This window comes from Zalophus californianus, chromosome 6, assembly GCF_009762305.2.
Source record: "Zalophus californianus isolate mZalCal1 chromosome 6, mZalCal1.pri.v2, whole genome shotgun sequence".
Classification (NCBI taxonomy): Eukaryota; Metazoa; Chordata; class Mammalia; order Carnivora; family Otariidae; genus Zalophus; species Zalophus californianus.
Window position 1 is genome coordinate 142,527,386 of NC_045600.1, and position 17,068 is coordinate 142,544,453.

General features: G+C 44.1%; 1 protein-coding gene across 5 annotated transcripts in view; it reads right to left on the reverse strand.

Moving 5' to 3' along the window:
* The window catches only part of FSD2 (fibronectin type III and SPRY domain containing 2), a 42,459-nt gene that overhangs the window by 22,070 nt on the left and 3,321 nt on the right, over nucleotides 1-17,068 (reverse strand). For all 5 annotated transcript variants that reach the window (XM_027572803.1, XM_027572802.1, XM_027572801.1 and 2 more), the window contains one exon: nucleotides 16,483-17,049. The gene's annotated coding sequence lies outside the window, so the exon portion shown is untranslated. The remainder of the gene's footprint in view (nucleotides 1-16,482; nucleotides 17,050-17,068) is intronic.

Consider the following 17,068-nt stretch of genomic DNA (forward strand, 5'->3'; position numbering starts at 1 on the left):
AAGAAAGACTCTTAAGCAGGTTCATGCCCAGGGCAGAGCCCAACACAGGGCTTGATCTCATGACCCTGAGATCATGACCTGAGCCAAAATCAAGAGTCAGATACTCAACCGACTGAGCCACCCAGGTGCCCACAAAAATTTGTATGACAGCGAAAAAAAAAAATTGTAAAGCCCTAATGATTAGGAGAATGGTTAAGTAAGCTAGGATATGCATACTCTATAGAATATAATGCAGACTTTAAAATATTAGGGAGAGCAAATGATCACTTGGAAAAAACTTACAGTATGATATTAAGTAAAACAAACAGATACTCATTACACAGAGACTATGATGTTTACTCTTTAATGGAGGTACATAAAATCTAGAAAGAAATAATAAATGGTAGAAGTAATAAATACCACATCAGGAGCAGCTACTACTTACTGAGCACTTAGTGTGTGCTTTTTCTGTGCTCGGCAGTTTATAGGCATACCCCTGTGTGGTAGGCACTGCTATTATCCCCATTTTACAGATGACAAAACTGTGGCTCAGGGTATCTGGAGCAAGGTCCTACGGTGAGGAAGTTGTTGAGCTGGGATTTGAACCGTAAGTCTGTGCGGCGGCACTGAGACTGTGCCTGACAGATGTCCAGCTACAGGGAGCTCAGGTGACCGGCTGCTCGGTCTGAAACCCATCATCACCTTGCATGGAGGACACACTTCCCATGGGCATCTCCATCCAATGACAGAGTGGATACTAAGGCAGATCCATTTCTGTTTGGCACGAAACCCCTCTGATGGCAGATTTTGGCTGGAGGACTCCTTGACAGCCTTGCCAAACCTTTCTTAGGGTGCAAGGCAGACTGGGGTGACTCCTCCAAACCCTCCTTCCCTCCCTCACTCGGGGCTGGACTTACATCCTGGGCTGATAGCTCTCCCAGCCTTCCCCATCTTCCTCCCCATCTTCTCTCAGACAAGGGTTTCCCTACAGATCCTCGTGTATCAAATCCCGTTTGGTGCCTGCTTCTGGGAGGACCCGGATTACAGAGACTGCCGGACTCCAAAGTCCCAGTCTTCCTCTTGGCTCATAATGGCCATGATTTTAGATTACTTTTTGTAATAGTTTTACGGATACAGAATTCATATACCACGCAGTTCTCCTGTCAGAAATGTATACTTCAAGGGTTTTTAGTCTATTCCCGAAAACAAGCAGCAATTACCACAGTCCATTTTAGACCATTTTCATCCTGTCACAAAGAAACTCTGCGCTCTTTAGCTATCACCACCCACATTCTCTCATTTCTACCAGCCCTAAGCAACCATTAATCTACTTTCTGTCTCTACTGATTTATAAATGGAATCATATAATATCCTGGATTCATATAATGGAATGATATAAATGGGATCATATAATATACTGTGTTTTGTGACTGGCTTCTTTCATAGCATAATGTTTTCAAGATTTGCCCATGTTATAGCATGTGTCAGTACTCAGTGCTTTTTAGAGCTAGATAATATTCCATTGTATGGGTATACCGTATTTTATTTATCCATTCATCAGCTTATTTGCATATTTCCCTTTTTTAAGATTTATTTGAGAGAAAGAGAAAGAGACTGTGCAGGAAGGGGCAGAGGGAGAGGGAGAGAGAAACTTAAGCAGACTCCCCACTGAGCGTGGAGCCCAATGCGGGGCTTGATCTCACAACCCTTAGATCATGACCTGAGCCGAAACCAAGAGTCGGACGCTCAACCGACAGCACCACCCTGGCACCCCTGCATGTTTCTCTGTTCATTTGGGTTGTTTTCGCCTTTTGACTATTATAAGTAATGCTGCTAAAATGTTTGTGTTCAAGTTTTTATATGGATATGTGTTTTCATCTCTCTGGAAGTGAGGTTGCTGGATCATAGGATAACTCTATGTTTAAATTTCTGAGGAACTACCTGACTGTTTTCCAAAGTGGCTGCATCATTTGACATTCCTACCAGCAGTGTATGAAGGCTCTGGTTTCACCACATCCCTGTCAACACTTGTTATTATCTGACTTTTTGATTAGAGCCATCCTGGCAGGTGTGAAATAGTACATCATTGTGGTTTTGATTTGCATATCCCTGATGAATACTGATGTCAGGTACTTTTTCATGCATTTATTGGCCATTTGTATATCTTCTTTGGAGAAATGTCTATTCAAATAGTCTGCCATTTTAACTGGGTTATTTGTAAGATTTCTTTACATATTCTAGAGCCTAGTCCATTATCAGATACCTAATATGCAAATATTTTCTCCCATCTTGTAGGTTGTCTTTCCACTTTGTTATTATTATTGTTAAAGATTTTATTTATTTATTTGACAGAGAGAGAGAGCACAAGCAGGTGGAGTAGCAGGCAGAGGGAGAGGGAGAAGCAGACTCCCCGCTGAGCAAGGAGCCCAATGTGGGGCTCAATCCCAGGACCCCAGGATCATGACCTGAGCCAAAGGTAGACGCTTAACCAACTAAGCCACCCAGGCACCCCCTTTGCAAAAGTTTTTTTTTTTTTTTATTTAAGTAGGCTCCACACTCAACATGGGGCTCGAACTTGTGATCCTGAGATCAAGAATCACACACTCTTTATTAATGGTGTCCTTTGAAGCACAAAAGTTTTTAATTTTGATGAAGTCTAATTGATTTTTTCTTTTGTTACTTGTGGTTTTGGTGTCATATCTAAGAACTTGCCGCCAACTCTGAGGTTAAGCCAAACTTGCATTCCTGGGATAAATCCCACGTGGTCATGGTGTTTAGTTTTTTTATATATACTACTGGGTTCAGTTTGCTGGTATTTTTTGAGGAATTCTGCATTCATATTCCTAAGAAATATTAGCCTGTAGCTTTCTTTTCTTGTAATGTATTTGTCTGGTTTTGGTGTCAGGAAGATACTGGCCTCACAGAATTAAGTTGGGAAATATGCCTTCTCTTCTATTTTTTGGAGGAACTTGTGAAGGACTGGCATTAATTCTTCTTTAAATGTTTGGTAACTCACTAGTGAAGCTACCTGGGCTTTTCTTCATGAATTTTCTCCCCCCTATTATTAATTCAGTCTATTTTTTATAGGCCTATTCACATTGTCAATTTCTTCTTGAGTCTTTTGGTAGTTTGTGTCTTTCCAAAAATTTGTCCATTTCATTTATCTAATTTATTGGGATACAATTGTTCATGGTATACTTTTTAATTCTTTTATTTCTGTAAGGCTGGTAATAATGTTCCTCTCTTTCATTTCTGATTCTAGTGATGTGAGTCTTCTTTTTCTCTTGGACAGTCTAAGTAAAAGCTTGTCAGTTTTGCTGATCTCTTTAAGGAAGCAGCTCTTGGTTTTCTTGGATTTTCTCTATTGTTTTTCTATTCCCTTCTTCATTAATTTCCACTATAACCTTTAGTTTTCCTTCCTTTTGCTTGCTTTATTCAGTTTGCTGTTCTTTCTCCAGTGTTTTAAATGGCAGGTTAGGTTGTTGATTTAAGATCTTCTCTTTAAATACAGACATTTATGGCTATAAATTTCCCTCTAAGCACCACTTTTGCTGCATCCCAATAATGTGGCAAAAACTTCTGGTATGTTTTATCTTTATTTTTATTCATCCGGAACTATTTTCTAATTTCCCTTTTGCTTTCTTCTTCAATACGTTGGTTATTTAGGAATGTATTTTTAATTTCCACATATTTGTGGCTCCCCAAATTTCTCTGTTATTGATTTCTGACCCACTGTGGTCAGAGAACATATTTTTGTATTATTTCTAGCCTGTTAATTTATGGAGGTTTGTTTTAGCATTTGATTTATCCTGGAGAATGTTCTATATGCCTTGAGAAGCATGTGTATTCTGCTGTTGTTGGGTGGAGTGTTCTCTAGATGTCTGTGAAGTCCAGCTGCTTTATAGTACTGAGTGCCCTATTTCCTTGTTGATCTTCTTAGTTCTGTTATTGAAAGTAGAGTACGGAGGTCTCCAACTTATATTGTTGAGTTGTCTCTTTTTCCACTTACATCACTTTTTGCTTTATGTATTTTGGTGCCCTTTTTTTTAGGTGCATATACATTTATTTATTTTTTAAAAAGATTCATTTATTTATTTTAGAGAGAGAGAGAGATGGGGGAGAGGAGCTGAGGGAGAAGGAGAGAAAGTCTTAAGCAGATTCTTTGCTGAGCATGGAACCTGACATGGGGCTTGATCTCATGACCCTGAGATCATGACCTGAGCTGAAACCAAGAATCAGATGCTCACTTGTGGCACCCAGGCGCCCTACATATACATTTATAATTGTTATGTATTCTTGGTGGATTGGCCCCTTTTATCATTATAAAATGCTCCTCTTTATCTCTACTAACATTGATACCAACAGTTCAAATTGTCCTTCCACTTAGCCCACTGGAGGTTTTTATTTTTTTAAAGAGAGAGAGAGAGCCCGAGAGTTGGGGGAAGGGCAGAGGGAGAGAGAGAGAGAGAATCCCGAGCAGGCTTATGGGGGCTCGACCCAGGACCTTGAGATCATGATCTGAGCCAGAACCTAAAGTTGAACGCTTGACCAACTGAGTTGCCCAGATGCCCCCCACTGCAGGTTTTTATATTCCAAGGCCAGGAAATCTTACAGGGCAGTGTAATATTCAGAAGTGAGAGGAGCAGTTTTACTTTTGTAACAGAGGAAGGGATAGTGTGAACACAGAACCTGCATGAAGCCTCAACAGCTGGCCCATTTCAAGAGAGAGAGCTACTCTGGGAAAGATTAAATATTATGTTAAGCCTCTGGAATTTAATACTGTTAAAGTTAACCCTGTCCATGTATCCCTTGGAAACTCTTTATGTACAAATGCTGTAGTCTGAAGATCCATGGTGTAAATGCTACCCCTTGAAGGAGCCCAAATGTGAAAAAAGGAGTGGGAGGGAATGGGAGCAGGAGGGGATGGCCAGGTGGAAAGAAGGAACAGTGTATTATTTGCTGCACAACAAATAACTATTTATCATCTTGCATGGTTTGCGAGGGTCAGGAGAGCAGCTAAGGGATGGATAAGAAACATTCTTTGCAAGCTAGGTGGTTTCCAATTCTTAGCTTTCAGCAAAACTGAAGGAGGATCTAATCAAGTGACATGTGACTAAAAATGATTTTTCACAATAGATCACTGTGTAATTTTTTGCATACATTTCAGAGAGTTCAGAGTTGAACGATATTGCTATAATAATATGATTCATAATATATAATAATTCATACATGAAAACATGAGTTAACTTTTTTAAAAAGAAAAGCCCCATCCAGCTTATCAAGAGATGCATTTCCATTTCACGTTTATTTAATAATTAATAATTATTTGTCAAAATTAGTAACATATGTTGTTTTGCTCACATATGACTACAAATTGTATTGATAAATTAATCCAGAAGAAAGAAGAGGTTACCATTTAGGGTCTTATAGTTCCAGGAAAATAAAAAAATTTAAATCATATGCATATATGTGTGTTTTTTTTTTGTAGAGAAGTCTCATAGATGATCAATAAAAGACTTTCTAAGTATAGAGAAACAATACATTAGGACAAAACTCTTCTGAGAAGTTAAATGTAAACACAAGCTCAAGGAGAAAAAAAGAACAAGGTAAAATTTCTAATGTTATAAAAGAGGATTTTTTAAGATTTATATATTTATTTGAGAGAGAGAGAGAGAATATAAGTGGGAGGGGCAGATGGAAAGGGAGAGAGAATCCCAAGTCGACTCCATGCTGAGCATGGAGCCTGATGCAGGGTTTGATCTCACAACCCTGAGATTACGGCCTGAGCTGAACCAAGAGTTGGATGCTCAACCAACTGAGCCACCCAGGCACCCCGTAAGAATTTTTGTTGCATTTTTTAGCACACTCAGTGAAGGGCATCAAACTGCAATAGTATTTAGAAGTCCATTAAATAAACTTAGGAGTTATAAAATAGTTTTATTTGGAAACATAAACATTTATAATGCCTTTTTTTAAAAGATTTATTTATTTATTTATCTGACACAGAGAGAGCGAGCTAGAGAGGGAACACAAGCAGGGGGAGCGGGAGAGGGAGAAGCAGGCTCCTGGCTGAGGAGGAAGCCCGATGCGGGGCTCGATCCCAGGAGCGACCGGAGCCGAAGGCAGACGCTTAACGACTGAGCCACCCAGGTGCCCCGGAAACGGAAACATTTATAGCATGCCGGAAAGTGTATCTTTTGAAACTATTTGTACTTTTTAAAATAACAGCTTTATTAAGATATAATTTACACACCATAAGGTTCAGCTTTTAAAGTGTACAATTTAGGGGTGCCTGGATGGCTCAGTTGGTTAAGTGTCAGACTCTTGGTTTTGGCTCAGGTCACGATCTCAGGGTTGTGAAATTGAGCCCAGCACTGGGCCTGTGCTGAGCAGAGAGTTTGCTTGAGGTTCTCTCCCTCTATCCTTCTCCCCACTTGTGTGCTCCCTCTCTCTCTCTCAAATAAATATTTTTTAAAAAGTGTACAATTTAGTATTTTCAATAAACTGAAGTTATGGGCTCATCATTGCTATCCAATTCCAGAACACTCATCGCCCCCCAAAAAAACACATACTCATTGGCAGTCACTCCCCATAACCTGCTCCCCCAGCCCCTGATAACTGCCATCTACTTTTTGTCTCTATTTGCCCATTCTGGACATTTCATATAAATGGATGCATACAACATGTGGTCTTTGGTGTTTAGCTTTTTGCCATTGAACATAATATTTTCAAGGTTCATCCATGTTGTACAACGTATCCTTTTTACAGCTGAATAATATTCCAAGGGTAGGAATATAACATAATTTATGTTACAGATAACATATCCATTACAGATAACATATCTGGTTGATGGATATCTGGGTTGTTTCCACTTTTTGACTATTACGAAGAATGCTGCTGTGAATGTTCATGTACAAGTTTCTGTGTGGACATATGTCCTCATTTCCCTTGGGTATATTCTGATGAATGGACTTGCTGGGCCATGTGGTAACTATGTTTAAACTTTTGAGCAACTGCCAAACTCTTTTCCAAAGTGGCTGCACCATTTTGCATTCTCACTGGTTGAGTAGGAGGGTCCCAATTTCTCCATGTCCCAGTCAACACTTGTTATTGTCCATCTTTTTGACTGGAGCCATCCTAGTAGATGTGAGGTGATACCTCATCGCGGTTTTGATTTGCATTTTCCATATGGATAATGATGTCTGCATCTTTTCATGCACTTATTGGCACTTGTTTACTATCTTTGAAGAAATGTTTATTCAAATCCTTTGGCCATTATGATGGTTAATTTTATGTGTCACTTTGGCTGGGCCACGGCGTTCAAGTATCTAGTCAAATATTATTTCGAATGTTTCTGTGAGGGTGTTATTTGGATGAGATTGACTTTTAAGTTGGTGGACTTTGAAGAAATCAGATTGCCCTCCATACTGTGATTGGGTCCTATCTAATCAGTTGTAGAGCTTAACAGAACAAAGGTAGCTCTTTCTCAAGCAAGAAGGAATTCTACCAGCCGATGGCCTTCAGACTTGAACTGCAATGCTGGCTCTTGCCTGGGTCTCCAGACGGCCAGCCCACCCTGCAGATTTTGCACTTGCCAGCATCCATAACTGCATGAGCCCATTCCTTAAGATAAATGTCTCTCTCACATTCTTTATACATGTACATGTACCACCCCCCAAGTGGATTCAGTTTCTCTGGAGAACCTTAATACACCCATTTTCAAATTGGGTTATCCATCTATTTATTGTTGAGTTTTTTTTTTTTTTTTTATTTACTTGAGAGCGAGCGAGAGTGAGCATGACCGGGGGGAAGGGGCAGATGGAGAGGGAGAAGCAGGCTCCATGCTGAGTGGGGAGCCTGACGCAGGGCTTGATCCCAGGACCCTGGGATCATGATCCCAGCCAAAGGCAGGTGTTTGACTGACTGAGCCACCCAGGGGCCCCTATTTATTGTTGAATTATAAGAGTTCTTTACATATTCTGGATACAAGTCCTTTATCAGATGTATGATTTGCAAATATTTTCTCCCACTCTGTAAATTATCTTTTCACTTTCTTGAAGGTGTCCTTTGAAACACAAAAGTTTTTAATTTGGATATAGTCCAATTTATCTATGTTTTCCTTTTAGCTTGTATTTCTGGTATCATGTCTGAGAAACCATCACCTAATACAAGGTTATTTACACTTTTGATAAAAATGTTCAGATAACGTAAATGTTCTGAGGGAGGTCATGAGCAAAAAAAAAAAAAAAAAAAAAAAAATTGAAGACCACTAATCCACACACAAAAAAGAATGACCTCTTTTTTGTTTTAAAGATTTATTTATTATAGAGAGAGCGTGCATGAGCAGGGGGAGGGGCAGAGGGAGAAGGAGAGAGACAGAATCTCAAGGAGACTCCCCACTGAGTGCAGATCCTGATGCAGAGCTTGCTCCCAGAACCCCGAGATCATGACCTGAGTGAAATCAAGAGTCAGACATCCAACTGAATGAGCCACCCAGGCATCCCTTAGAATGACCTTTTTGGTTTAGAGAACCAGTTTTTTGTTTTGGTTTTATTTATTTTTTTTCATTTAACTGTACAAGTCCCAAGCAGGTACAGTTGATGTCCAAATATTGGCTGAAATTTCTAACCACTGAAATGTTCTACCATTCTAATTAATCTATACAAGCACTTTATCAACAACTCATTCCCACATAACACCAGGAATTCTGTGAGCTGCTTAGCTTACTCACTAATCTATTTTGAAAACAAATTTATTGAAATATAATTTACATACCATAAAAATCACCTGTTTTAAGTGCATGATTCAATGGTTTTTAGTAAATTTCTCAAGTTGTATAACCATCCCCACAATCCAGTTCCTAATGCCCCCTGTAACAATAAATTGTGGTAAACCTAATGCCTTTAAAAAAAAAAACTACTATTGGGGCGCCTGGGTGGCTCAGACATTAAGCATCTGCCTTCGGCTCAGGTCATGATCCCAGGGTCCTGGGATCGAGCCCCACGTCGGGCTCCCTGCTCCGCGGGAAGCCTGTTTCTCCCTCTCCCACCCCCCCCCCCACTTGTGTTCCTTCTTTAACTGTGTCTCTCTCTGTCAAATAAATAAAATCTTAAAAAAAAAAAAACTATTATTATGGGGGTGCCTGGGTGGCTCAGTCAGTTAAAGCGTCTGCCTTCGGCTCAGGTCATGATCCTAGGGTCCTGGGATAGAGCCCTGCGTCATCAGGCTCTCTGCTCAGCGGGGAGTCTGCTTGTCCCCCTCCCTTTGCTCGTGTGCACTCTCTGTCTCTCTCTCTCTCTCAAATAAATAAATAAAATCTTTAAAAAAATTAAAATAAGAAAACTACTATCACTAAACTATTCCAACATGGTATATATGCAATACATTTTGGAGGAAAATAACAAAATAAAAAAAAAAACCCTAAAGATACAGGTTAGCACTCCCCCACCATCATAACGTTTATTATGATCCAAACAGCCCCCCTTAATTTCCACTATGGGATCAGAGTCAGTGGGCAGCTGTTTGTCTAACCCCTTGCTCTGCAGGTGCACCTAGGAATCAGGTTCAGCAGCCTCCCCAACCTGCAGTGCTGGTCTTTCTGCAGTGAGGGACTCTGTGACCTCTGCTGACAGACTGTCCTTTTAATAACCACCGTAAAACTATAGGAAAAAATGCCATTCATTGTTCTTTCCATCTTCTCTGGTTTTGATTGCCTTTTTAAAAATACAGTGTTTTCTGCTGGCCTCATTGTGAAATCCATGGACACTGGCCCATGCTCTGCTGGCTGCTCGGTGACATTCGATCCCGTTGACCCCGCTCAGCCTGCCGTCTCCTCTTGGGACGGCCGAACCCTTTCTGAGTCCGCCTGCTGGGCTGCTCCTCACGCCGGCCTTCCCCGGGCTTCCGGCCCTGTTCCCCTCCTCCCTCTCCACTTGCCCCAGGTGACCTCGCCCACCCTCGCGCCTCCATGCCCCCCTCTCTGCCAGGAGCTCCAGATTCTTGTCTCTGGCCCTGACCCCTGCTTCAAGCAGAGGCAGAGGTTTAGAGAAGCCCTAGCCTTCCTGACCACTCCCCTTCTCCCCACACTCGACACCGCCAGGTGGAGCTCACTGCCTCTCACCTTCTCCACTTTGATGTGTGGTGTGACAACACGCGTCCTGTCTCCCGAGCCACAAGCCCGTGATCACCCCCCCACAGGCCACACTGGCAGATGCTTGAAGTCCCAGGGACTTGGCACCCTTCTGGAGAACCCACTCTTCAACCTCTCTGTGCTCTGCCTTTAACGCCTGTGACGTGCTGAACTAACTGTCTGGGTCCTGATCCCCTTCCTGCATACTCCTGCTATATGCCTTCAGCTTCATCTCTGTTCCTCCGCTCTGTCTACAGAGACCAGGGATCACTCAGCTTTTCTACCCACTCTCTCAGGGAAAAGAACTTGGCCCGTGTTCAAGGCTGGTCAGAGAGGACCCTTTGCCCTCGTAAGCCCAGACCTCCCTGCTCACTCCAGGAGACAGCCGCCAGGCTCCTCTTGCTGCCTGCCCCGCCCCCAGGTCTGTCCTGTGAGCCCGGGTAAAGGCTACGGCGGGGTGATGAAGAGCACAGAGGACTGACCCAGTCCCCCACCTGGCCTTACTTCAGGAAGACTCATAGGAGATTCTGGATCCCAGGGATAGAGACCTGCTCTGCCCTTAACCCGGGGAAGCCCCCAGCCATCTCTCTTCATCTGGGCTCTGTCCCAAACGTCACTCTTCCAACTTAATCGGGGCAATAACCCTCCTTGGAGGTCCCTCACACATCCCCCATGGGCTCATCTCAGCTTTGTGCTGATGGCAAGACAAAACACAGCAGCCGATTGGCCTTCTTTGAGCGCGGGGGACAGTGGGGATGGACACACAGGTTCTGCCCTGGTGAGCACCTGGGCATCTTGCCTCTACGCTGCCCCGCTCTGAAGTTCCATATAGGATGCTCTTGTTTCACTTCCTCCGTCAGCACCAGCCAGAGGGGCAGACTTCCAGCAACCGTGAGCGACAAAGACAATGCTCTCTCACCACATACATGCATGCAACTGGTTTCTGGGGTCTGGATCCACATAAGGAAACTTTACTCCCTGGACTCCAGGACCGGGCACGTCACATTAGGGTTCAGGAAAGCTTCAGTCCTGTTCTCGAATGCTCTGTAACTCTTACACAGAAGACAGCGGTGAGCATCAGTAATGTGTGCTGAGGTTGAGGACCATGACAACACAGGACTGAGGCATGAGGTACTAGCTCCACAGTGTCCTGGACCACCAACAGGTCCGCAGGGACCTGGTCTACCCCCTGGGTAGGGGGAGGGGATGAATGAAGGTTGCCCCCAGAGGAAGCATCACAAAGCAAGAGGCTTTGGGGCCAGTAGTTTGCCTCCCTAGCATCTGTGACTTATGAGGATCCCAGAGCCTGGATGTTCTTTGGGGTTACTCATAAGAACCCTGCCCACCTTAGACTCTGGCTGGGGCAGTCCTGGCATCTCCTCACAACATAGCTTGTTTTAGGGATGGGGAAGTGTGGCTTCATGTCAAGTAGGACACAGCTCCCTATGATAGGTCTGCATCCCAGCAAAACTAGCATTGAGATGGACAAAGAATCCTTCCTCTACACCCACACACTCGTGCCAGACCCAAAGACACTCCTGAGTAGCACGTGCATCACCCCTACTTTAGCTCACGTCTCTCTTCTGTGGCTCCCAAGGCCAAAGGGGCCATCCAGCTGTGGAAATGCCACTTTGCCTTCTCCCCTGTCCTGATCCATCCTATGACCCCACATCCCTTACTGGGCAACAAAACAAAACTGGCCTTCTATCCTAAGAGGCTCTGAATACTGCCTTTGCTCTCCCGCAAGTCTGGCCCCCTAGCTAATCAGAATTACCCTGTTGTGGGAAAGGACAGTCTCTTCAGTAAATAGTGCTGGGAAAACTGGATAATCACAAGCAAAAAAAATAAAATTGGACCCCTATTTTATACCACTTACCAAAATTAACTCAAAATATAGATAAAAGGCTTAAATGTAAGATGTGAAACCATAAAACTCCTAGAAGAAAACAAGGGGAAAAGGTCCTCGACATCAGTCTTGGAAACAATTTTTTTGGATGTGACACCAAAAGCACAAGCAACAAGAGCAAGAATAAACAAGCAGGATGGTATCAAACTAAAAATAACTTCCACTGCAAAAGAAACAATCAACAAAATGAGAAGGCAACCTATGGAATAGGAGAAAATAGTTGCAAACTATTTACATGATAGTTGATATCCAAAATATGTAAGGAACTCATACAACTCAATAGCAACCCCCCCATAATCTGATTAAAAATGGACAGAAGATATAAGTAAACATTTTTCTCAAGAAGACATCCAGATGACCAACAGACATGAAAAAATGGTCAACATCACTCATCATCATCAATCATCAAATCAAAACCACAGTGACGGGACGCCTGGGTCACTCAGTTGGTTAAGAACCAACTCTTGATCTCAGTTCAGGTTTCAATCTCAGGGTCGTGGATTCAAGCCCTGTGTTGGGCTCCACGCTGGGTGTGGAGCCTACCTAAAAACAAAACAACAACAACAACAAAAAACCCCAAACCCACAATGAGATAGCACCTCACACCTTGTTAGCATGGCAGTCCCAGAAAGACAGGAGGTAACAAGTGTTGGCAAGGATTTGGGGAAAGGGAACTCTTGTTCACTGTTGGTAGGAATATAAATTGGTACAGCCATTATGAAAAACAGTATGGAAGTTCTTCAAAAAATTGAGAACAGAACTACCATATGCTCTAGCAATCCCCCTTCTGGGTATACATCCAAAGGAAATGAAATCAGAATCTCAAAGAGAGATCTCTACTCCTATGTTCATTGCAGCATTATTCACAGTAGCCAAGACAGAGAAACAACTGAAGTGCCCATCAACAAATGAATGGATAAAGAAGATAAACAATGGAATATTATTCAGCCATAATAAGAAGGAAATCCTGCCATTTCCAACAACCTGGATGGACTTTGAGGGCATTATGCTAAGCGAGATGAGTCAGCAGAGAAAGACCGAGACTGTGATCTCACTCAGGGACGTGGAAGCCAAACAAGCTGAACTCATAGAAACAGAGGCTGGAAGGGTGGTTGCAGGGCCGGCGAGTGGGGGACATGGGGGGACGCTGGTCAAACGTTACAGACTTCCAGTGATAAGATGAGTAAGTTCACAGCGTGGTGACTATGGTTAACAAGACTGCATTGTATACTAAATGTTCTCAGCACACGCCATATAAAGGTAATTCTGTGAGGTGAGGGACCCTACGGCGAACAACCTTGTTGTGGTCACCATCTCACGGTGTAGCCGTGTATCACATCGTCACAGGGTAGACCTTACACCTGCCCGGTGTCAGACGTCAATTATATCTCAGTAAAGCTGCAGAAACATGGGAAATGCCCGTTGCTGCTGCAGGACACCGAGATCTGGGGGGTGTCTGATACGTAGCCTCACTAAAGCAGAAACTGAACGAGTAAAGGCGCAGCCCAGCTCCTGGCACGGGAAGCGCTTGAAGGCGGGGATGGAGGCAGCGTGGCGCAAAGAAGAGCATGGCTTCCGGGGTCAATGCCGTTCTCGCCATATGACCTTGACCACTGAGCCAAGCCAGCTTCTTCATCTGTAAGGGGAGGGCATTTGTTGCGAGGATTAAATAAGCTGATACTGCTACAGCGCTCGGGGCCACACCTGAGTGTCACCTTGTAGGCAGAGATTTCTTAACACCATCTTGTTTCTACAGTCTGCTGGGCGTGTGCCCCACAAGCCCCTTGTGAGCATCCCTGTCCAGAGTACAGCACAGATTCATGTCGCTCTGATTTGGCAGAAGTGATAAGTCCAAATGTCCTGCGTTCTGAGGGCTCCATTACTGGCAAGTCTCAATCGACTCCCCTCCAACGACCATCAGGTACCCTCATGCCCTGGTGGCACCTCCCCAAACAGCCTCACCCCCAGTGGACACCACTGTTCTTTCTGACCAAGCCCAGTGCTCTCTCCCATGCCAAGTCTGACCCTCAAGAGGGCCACTGCATTCTTAACATTCATTAATAACAGCATGACACCCACTCCCTTCAGCACCCAAACCAGAGACCGGGAGCTCACCCTTGACATCACCCAGGTGACTGATGCCCAATTAAGGGTGATTCTGGTTCTATCAATTCAATCTCCAGATAACAGCCCCACCCCACCCTTCACCCCTCTCTGAGGCCACTGCCCTCTGGATTCAGAAAGCTCTATGTTTGCATTCTGTTTCAGCTACTTCTTAGTGGTGTAGCCTTGGGAAAATCACCTCTCTGGGCCTTACTTTCATGAGCCCACGAGATGGGCTTGTTGCTAGTTCCTGCCTCATGAAGTCAGCATTTAGATGAAATAACATAATGTATGTAAAATTTTTTGGATGAAATAATACAATGTTGTGTAAAATGCTTAGCATAGCATGTGGCTCAAAGTCAGTCCTCGGTCTGTGTCAGCTGCTGTCATGAATGTGGGGGTGGCTGCTAGCATCATTATCGGGACCTCGGCCTCTCCCACTGGGGCACTCATGAAGGGTGAGGACCAGGGCCACAAAGTGAAGACTCACAGTGGCCATCATGGGGTGGAGCCACCCGTGGCCACTGTGGGATCATTCTGTCCCTTGAAAACAACTGAAGACAGGAGAAGGCACCAGAGCAGAACAGCCTCACATGCAGGCACAGACATCGGCTGTGAGGTCACTGGTCCTCATGGCAAGGGCTTCCAGGGGGCCCAGGCAGAGGTGTGGAACTCTAGGGATGGAAGGGCCCTTGGACAGCATCTCATTAACGTCCTGATTTTAGGATGGCAAAATGGAGTTTCTGTGAGAAGACAGGGCTTGCCATGCCCAATTTCGTTTAACCAGGGGCAATCTGGGGCTACTCTGTGTCCAGCCCAGTGCTGCATGCTGGACATACAGCCCAGCAGGTAAAGAGTTGGATCCAGACCCAATTTTCCACGAAACCGTACCACCTACAGACCCCGGAGCAGCCTGCTAAAAACAACACACTTCTGTGTGCTACCAAAAGGGAGAAAACCAGAATTCTGTATTACCAATAAATCATGCTGACCAATGCTTTCAGCTGGAAGGTGGAGAGTGAAACACCAAATTGAACTGTTACACAATCAAGAAGACTGGAAAACATTAAGGACAAATCCAATGAGCACAAATTCTTCCATGCCTGCATTTCGCCTTTGGACAGACAAACAAACTGGTCTGGGCGCTCGGCACCGAAGTAGGAGGTTTGCAACACACGCACATAGCTGCTGTGCACTTTCCTCCTCAATGCCCAGACTCCTTCAGTGTCTCACCAAAGTATTCAGAACTGGGGGAGAAAAGGACATTAACAATAAATCGTCATTTTATAAGTGATGAAACTGAACCTTAGAGAAATAAGTAGGTCACAGCCTATAAAGAATACTGTGGCACCTGGGTGGCTCAGTTGGTTAAGCAGCTGCCTCCTGCTCAGGTCGTGATCTCAGGGTCCTGGGATCGAGCCCCACGTCGGGCTCCCTACTCAGTCAGGAGCCTGCTTCTCCCTCTCCCTCTGCCTGCCGCTCTGCCTACTTGTGCTTTCTCTCGCTCTCTGTCAAATAAATAAAATCTTAAAAAAAAAAGAATACAGTAGCTAGATAACTTCTACTCTAGGCCATAGGGCTGCAGAAAAAAAGAAGACTTGCTTAACTGTTATATGAGAAGTATGTGCATTAGTTAGAAAAGTCTCCCACAAAATGATTTTTAGCCTTCTATGGGGCATGAGCACCTCTGGGAATCTACTGAAAGCTGTGAATTCTCTAGCCCATAAGCACACAAACATAGTTTTGCCTGTAATTTCAGAAGCTCACCCATGTAGCCTTTTGCAATTCCTGAGCCACAAATAAAGAAACTTGCTTTAAAGTGTTGGCTGTATAGTGACGCAAAATAGCTCAAATCACCTTTACAAAGTCCAAACCTGAAAGCTTTCTGTGGGAGGAGGGGTTTGTATAACAGGTGAAAAATGCCTATAATCCTGTTTTTCCATATTTCAATCAAAACATGAAATTATGATTTGTCAGGACACACATGCAGATTAAAATAAAATGTGTTTATCAGCCCGCCACCGCAGCCAGAGGATAACACTATATAGGGTTCCAAACAGTTCTAGCAATTGGGCCCCTGCACTAAAAATACTCTAAGGGCGCATTGCGAGAAATCGTCAGCCAGCCTCTCTCGATCTGCCGGGAGGCTTTCATACTCTGTACCAACACCACATTCAGTCAAGGCGAGTCCACGCTACGGGAAAGCACAGAAAGCATCCCCACTGTTGACTGCCATTTACAAGTCCACAATTTAAGATGATATCTCTTTCCCTAAAGGAACGATATTGCATTAACATTGTGGCATTAAGTAACTGAGTTTCTAGTAATACCCTTTGCATTAGAATAGGATTACCCAAAAACTTGCCTGCTGATTTAAGGGTCCACAGGTTCTTCTTTTACCTCCGAGGCCTCTGGAGAAGGGCTAGGAAACAGAGGATTTCCTTCCGGGCTACCTGTGCGAGGCCCAAAGGCTGCCCCTGCCTGGCTTACAGCAGGGGCTCTGCCCCTGGGGCGCGGAAGGTGATGGTAACATGAGCCGGCTCCCGCTGCAAATAGCAACAGGCCTGCCATGTGTGAAAGCCCAAATATAGACCTGCCTAGGCTGTCTTGCACTTCTTACTGCTCAAGTGTCACCAGGAGGGGTCACATGCTGTCCCCAGAGTTTCTTCATTTACTTGGATTTGAGGCCCGTAGCTCCACGGCGCTGCGCGGAGGGCCAGTCGTGTGCAGAGGGCTGGAGGCCATGCAGCCCATGCAGAGAGTGAAGGCATCTGAGAGTCCCCGAGCTGGACAGCTTCCACCTACGCCCATGGTCTTTTCTCAAATTGTTTTGAACAAGCACAGCTCGAAAAGTAATCAAATGCAACTTCATTTGTTTTTTTTCTTCCACCATTCCTTTCACATGTACTCACTGTGGGAATCATTCCCCTCTCTGGATAAAAAAAAAAAAA